Here is a 6,845-nt window from a genome sequence, read left to right as displayed (position 1 = left end):
ATTTGTATACGTGTGTGTGTGTGTGTGTGTGTGTGTGTGTACATATATATATATATAAACCTGTTAACCATTGCTGTTGAGCCGATTCCAACTCATACCGAGCCTATAGGACAGAGTAGAACTGCCCCGTAGGTTTCCAAGGAGCGCCTGGTGGATTTGAACTGCCGAACTTTTGGTTAGTGGCCCAACTCTTAACCACTAAGGGTTAAGAGTTTCATATATATATATAATATCTATAATCTCCTACTGGTTGTGTTTCTCTGGGAGAACCTTGATTAATACAGCTCCATCCCTCACACCATATACAAAAAATAACTCAAAATGGATCATAGACCCAATGTAAGAGCTAAAACTGCAAAACTCTTAGAAGAAAACACAGGCATAAATCTTGGTGACCTTGAATTAGGCAACTCAATAATAAAAATACAAATAACCTGATTTAAAAAATGGACATAGGATCTGAATAGACAGGTCTATGAAGAAGATACACAAATGGCCAAATAAGCACATGAAAAGTTGCAAATCAAAACCACAATGATATACCACTTCTTACCCACCAGGATGGCTATAATCAATCAAAAAGATAAATAATAACAAGTGTCGATGAGGATGTTGAGAAAATGGAACCCTAACACAATGCTGATGGCTTCAGCCATGTTGGTAAACAGTTTGTAAGTTCTTCAAAAGGTTAAACACAGAGTTACAATGATCCAGCAAGTCCGTGCACCTTGTTATATACCCAAGAGAAATGAAAATATGTGTGTACACAACAACTTGTACACAAATGTTCATATCAGCATTATTCATAATAGCCAAAAGTGGAAACAACCTAAATGTCCACAAACTGATCAATGGATAAACAAATTTAATGTGGTTTAGCCATACAATGGAATATTATTTTGCAATAAAAGGGAATCAAGTACTGAAACATGCTCTAAGGTGGGTAAGCCTTGACAACATTAAGCTAAACTAAAGAAGGCAGACACAAATGCCACATATTGCATGATTCCATTTATATGAAATGCCAGTACAGGCAAATCCACTGAGACAGAAAGTAGGTTACTGTTTGCCTAGATCTGCAGGGTTTGGGGAAAAACGTGGAGTGACTACTAATGGGTATGGGATTTCCTTTTGGATGAAGAAAACGTTCTAAAATTGACTGTGGTAATTGTTGCCCAAATCTTTGACTATAGTAAAAACCAGTGAATTGTATACTTTAAATGTGTGAATTGTATGGTACGTGAATTATGTCTCCATAAAGCTCTTATGAAAAAACATACAGGCAAGCTGAATGGGCGGAAATACTTGGAGGAACTTTGATGGATGGAAGTTAATGCCTCTCGTTTTTAAAAAGCACATACCCAGCAATAAGAAAACAGTAAGAAATGAGTGGATATGAGTAAGGGACATGGAGACTGTTCATAAAACAAGGACTACGAGCAGAGAAACATTGGGAAAAAAGTACTATTGTGAGTTGTAGTGATAACCAGCACATCTCAGCACTGGCTGCTGTCCTCTGTGACCACATGGGTGAGAGGAACCTGAGGGCCAGGGGACTCAGGTGACGTTCCCAAGCCATGCTCTGGGCAGCAGGGATTCCAGGCTCAGAATCAGATTAGGAGTTCCTGAAACTGTATCTTCATTTGTCTGGTGGTGCAATTAATCCAGATAGTTATTTTGGAAAAAGTTTGGCAGTATATAATCATGAAAATGTCCATTGCTTTTGACACAGATCTACCTATCTGTCCTTTAGGAATAAGCTGGGTGTTGGCAAAAGCTGTGCCAGTGAGGGCAGGAGGGGCATCAAAATGTTCTTGGCGAAGGGAGGGAGAACGGTTGGGCCTCACAGTGACAGTTATGAGTATTTTGTCACATATGGAAGAAAACTGATGGTGATATGTTGAAAAGCCAGAGTCATCTGTTGTAAGCTGTGACTTGTAACTTTAAAGGTGGATGCATAGAGCATGAGTGGATGGCAAGGTGCCACAGCAGAAGATGGTAGTGACTATTTTTGAATTGTAGAGTCCTGAGTGTTTCAAGTTTCATTTTCTGTAATATGGTTTTATCACTTTAATAATGTAAAACATTTATATTTAATAATTTTTCTCAGTTACAGCATTTATTTCTATTTCAACCTCAAATTTCCCTTATTTGCGGCCAGTTTTTCTATCTGAAAACAGTGTCTATCCCAGGAGAGCAGGAGCCTGGAATTGTTTTCCGTGACGCGCTGCATCCTCTCTGCCCATCCCCCATAAGATGCACAGCTGGCCTTTACGAGCTGGCGAGCTGAGAGCAGGCTTAGATGCGGAATACAGAGAGACCAGCTGGTGGACTTGGGCCTCAAAGACGTTGGCACGTTCATCTTCCCTATGGGTAACTGTCAGTCAACTCGCCCAGACGGCGGGTGAGCAGAGGTGCGGGACGCTGAGCTGCAAATGGTCAGGGACATGGATCTGTCATAAGGACATCGACTGCTTCTGTAGTGTTACCACGGAGTGTGAGACGGCCCCACAGCCTGTCTCGTGGTTATTGTACGGCTTTCTAAGTCACCAGCTGCATCATTTCTGAGTTTCATCTTTGGTAAAGCCGGGGTACTACTCCATCCCTACTTTATCCCAGAAGATGTTTCCACGATGGGAAAAAAATGCAGTTTTTATTCTTCACATACCTTGCAGTGTAGCAAGTTGGGTTGTGTGGCATGGTGTCATGTTGTGAAATTGGTTCATTCTACATACAGACCTCACACTTTAATTGGTCTTACTCTAACCTTTCCATTGCTTTGGCATTGCTTCGTCAGGAAGAACTTAGCTCCTGAGGCTCCCAGTCTCCTTGACTAGGTGGGAGAGGCTGGGGCAGCTCAGGTCTCCTAGCTTGCTTGTGCAGGGAGCCTCACTCTGATAGGTGATGCCCAGGGAGGGGATTTCGCACGGCCTACAAAGCACAGCATGTTGCTCCCATTGGTATACCACAGCGTTTCAACACAGGATGCCAATGTGAAACACCAGTTTTTGAGGCTCTGGCATGCAAATCTGTCCCCTCAACCTACAGTCACCCCTGCTCATGTGCCCTCTGCTTCCTCCAAATCCTTTCCTCACCCTTTCCCACATCTGGGCCACTCTCACCTGTCACTGGTCCTTGCCTGCATTGTTTGTCCCACTGCCAATCACCTGGCTCCCCCAATACCGGTGCAGGCATTGAAGCTCTGGCTGTCCTCTGCACTCTTGTGGTGCAGGTGTGCACGCCTCCTGTGGTAGTCTTCCTGGCACTGAAGCTTTGTATACATACCTGCACACTCCTTTGCAGCCTGCCTAGTGTCCTGCACATCTTTGTGTCTTCCCACAGCGCTGGTCCAACACAGTGTTTTCACAGGGCTCTGCAAATATGTTCGTCCAAAGTATAGTTTTTCCTCTCTAGTATGATAATATTAGAATGTTAGGATAATATGAATTAAAAATATGCTAACACCAGAGAAAAATAGGAGCCCTGGTATAGCAACAGTTAAGAGCTTGGCGACTAACCAAAAGGTTGAAGGTTCAAACTCACCCAGCTGCTCCGCAGGAAGATGTGGCAATCTGCTCCCCTAAAGATTACAGCCTAAAAAACCCCGTGGGCATCTAACAACAAGACAGGAAAATACATTGGAAATGGCCTCTCATACTTCGCTTTTAATCCTGTAAGAAGGATCAGTTTAAATTTAATAACCACCTAGAGCAATGTTTTTCATACTGCGGGTCATGATCCACTAATGCTTTTTTTTTAGTAAATTATTTTCTGTATTATTTTGTGTCTAGCTTGTTTGAACATAAATGTGAGACTCATCAGTGTTGTGCTTATGTTTAATTCATTCTTTTTTTGTTGTTGCAGAGTGGTATTCCATTGTAATACTATGTTGCAATTTATCCATTCTCTTGCTTCTTAATGCTCTTTTTTAAAAAATAGAACGGAAGAGAGCAAGCAATGGTTTGTGAAATGCAGAGTGGTCACAATGTAAATTGTGTTGTACCAAAGTCAGGGGCATAGTTTAAGGCCACTAATCTGGACATCGGGAGCCCTGGTGCCACAGTGGTTAAGAGCTCTGTTGCTACCCAAAAGGTCAGCAGTTTGAATCCACCAAATACTTCTTGGAAACTCTGTGGGGCAGTTCTGCTTTGTCCTATGGGGTTGCTATGAGTTGGAATCAACTCGACAGCAATGGGTTTGGTTTTTGGTAATCCAGACATCAAGGAACCCCAGTGGCACAGTGGTTAAGCTGCTGACAGAAAGGTCAGCGATTTAAATTCACCAGTCTCTCCGTGAGAGAAAGGTGTGACAGTCTGCTTCCATAAAGATTACAGCCTTGGAAACACTACAGACAGTTCTACTCTGTTCTATAGGGTCGCTATGAGTCACATTCGACTCCATGGCAAAGGGTTAACCTAGACATCTGAGAAAAATGCAGTTTTATCTGTTTCCTCACTGAGTATATCTTTTCCTACTAAGGACTCTCCAGTACCCTGAACTGATTAGTGAAGATTAGAATTTCAGTATTTCTTCATCTTTTATTATTCACCCTCACTAGCAGTTGTTTTATGATTTTAAACCTCCAGATATTAAAAACCAGTTGCCATTACTCTGACTCATGGCAACCCCATGTGTGTCAGAGTGGAACTGTGTTCCACAAGGTTTTCAATGGCTGGTTTTTTCAGAAGTAGATAGCCAAGCCTTTCTTCCAAGGTACCTTTGGGTAGACTAGAACTTCCAACATTCTGGTTACCAGCTGAGCATGTTAAGCATTTGCACCACCCATAGACCTCCTCCAAGTATTAAATATGTAGCTAATTTGGGGGTAAAGCATACATAATGAGTTTTAAAATAATTTTTGAGAGCTGTTAATGGTCACATTGGTTAGATCCTCAATAGAATTTGGAAATTCTATTTGGAAATACTAAGGGGCTAAAGTCACTGACCTCCCACCCTCTCCAGCTCTCAGAACGTGGGTTTTAAGTGTCCCCCATTTCTTCTATATCCCCAACCAGAATATACACTGGAGAAGTTTCTTAATAGACCACTGCCAAAAAAGATGACAATTGGTCTAAAATTGAGAGCTTGTTAGATCTGTCACTGAATTTGATTTGTGGACCAAGCCTACTGTACAAGCCAGAAAGTGGAGTTGTAAAAATCCGAGACATCATCACCTCCTGGGCCAGCAATTGCTCCCTGGCATCTCTGAGTGAGAAGTCCAGCAGTAAAGTAGACCCATGTGGGAGTGAGCACTTTATGGTATTGCTGTGCCGGAAGCAAGCTATTCCTCTTTAAAAATACCTTGTAAGAGAAACCTTCAGTCCAGAAACAAAACAGAAATGTTGCAATAGATCTTAGATGTCATTTATATCCAGTGGTAACTTGATATAGAAAGTTTATGAACTATTTTTTGAACAGCTTCATTTATGTTTACAAATATGGCAGTTTTGGAAGGATAACTACATTGCAACCGTTGCGTATTTGTTTGTGCAAATTTATTATGGATGTTTTTAAGAATCTTAAAATATGAACCCAAAACATGAAGAGCTATGTGATACTATAAATTTCATGATACCAAGAGTGATTGAATGTCAGAATCTGTTCTCATCATACTAATTGTGATATTTATTTCTTTGTGACTTATTTGAACATTTTAAATAAGCTTCGGTCCTACTGAAGTAAGCGCGGAAGCAGATCAACTCTAACGCAAAACAAAGTCATAAAATAATGATGCTGGGCCTTAAGAAGCCACAAGTAAAACGTGCATTCATTCCAATTTCCTGGAATCATGTAAGGATACAATATAAAGGGATTGTCTAAGCAAGCACGCTGATCATTCATTCTTCAAATTTTGAGCACCTACCGTGTGGGAAGCTGTCTCCTCAAACACCACCAGCACAACCTGTCGCTAAGACAAATCCGCGTTTATTGCCGGCCGCAGTCAGAACAACGGCCTCGCAGTGGCTCGCGGAGCGGGGAAGGCGAGGCCAGAATTTATGGAGAATTGGATGTCTGATTTCAGGCGAGTCTTTCTAAGCGGGAGCTTGATTAGGGTTGATAAAGCTTGGTGGGGACAGAAATGGATAGGCTTTGAGCCGAGGGGTTCAAGGATCTTGGACGTACACTGTTTTCCATTGAAGAGCTCGTAGGTCTTCCGGGAAGTTCCCGTAGTGAACCATCAAACATTTGCCCAGGCAGAAGACTCCTAAAGAATAAAGCCAGCGACCCCAGGCGCTGGTCCGACACCAGAGGCCGGGATGCCGCAGTGCGAAGAGCACACAGAACCCTCCAGGGTGGCGTGGTGTTGTCGAGACCAGCGGGAGGTCCGCCCGGCCGAGCGCGCTGCAGCTCGAGAGTTCGTTGTCCGGGCCACGTCGGCGCTCGCTGGAGGCGTGCAGTTTTGCGCCGGGTCCGCGCAGCGCGCCCCTTCCCACCATTCCATCGCCGGGGGCACGGCGACCCGCCGACCTACGTCGGAGCCTTAGTAGAGGCCTCTTTGCGACTCCAGGCTGCGAGCCGGGAAACTGCGGAATTGGGGTGCGCGGCCAGCTTACTAGCGTGAAAGCGACCGCTCACGTGACCCCCGGAACCGCCCCGTCCCGCGCCATGGAGACCCGCAATGCCGCCTTGGCTGTCTCTTGCGCAGGCGCAGGCCTGGGCCCACAGCGCGTGATGCAATCCCGCGCTGCGGCTCGTCGCGCGGCCCTAGCGTACGACGGATCACGTAACGCCCCTGGAGCCCCCTCCGCAGCCGGACGTGCGCGCGCAGCCCTCCCCCTCCCCGCGGAGGGGGCGAGGCCGTCAGGGGGAGGGTGGTGGTCGCGGCGGCCAATGGGTTGCGCTCG

Source organism: Trichechus manatus, unplaced genomic scaffold (assembly GCF_000243295.1).
Source record: "Trichechus manatus latirostris isolate Lorelei unplaced genomic scaffold, TriManLat1.0 scaffold00042, whole genome shotgun sequence".
Lineage (NCBI taxonomy): Eukaryota > Metazoa > Chordata > Mammalia > Sirenia > Trichechidae > Trichechus > Trichechus manatus.
Note: the sequence above shows the minus strand (reverse complement) of the source record.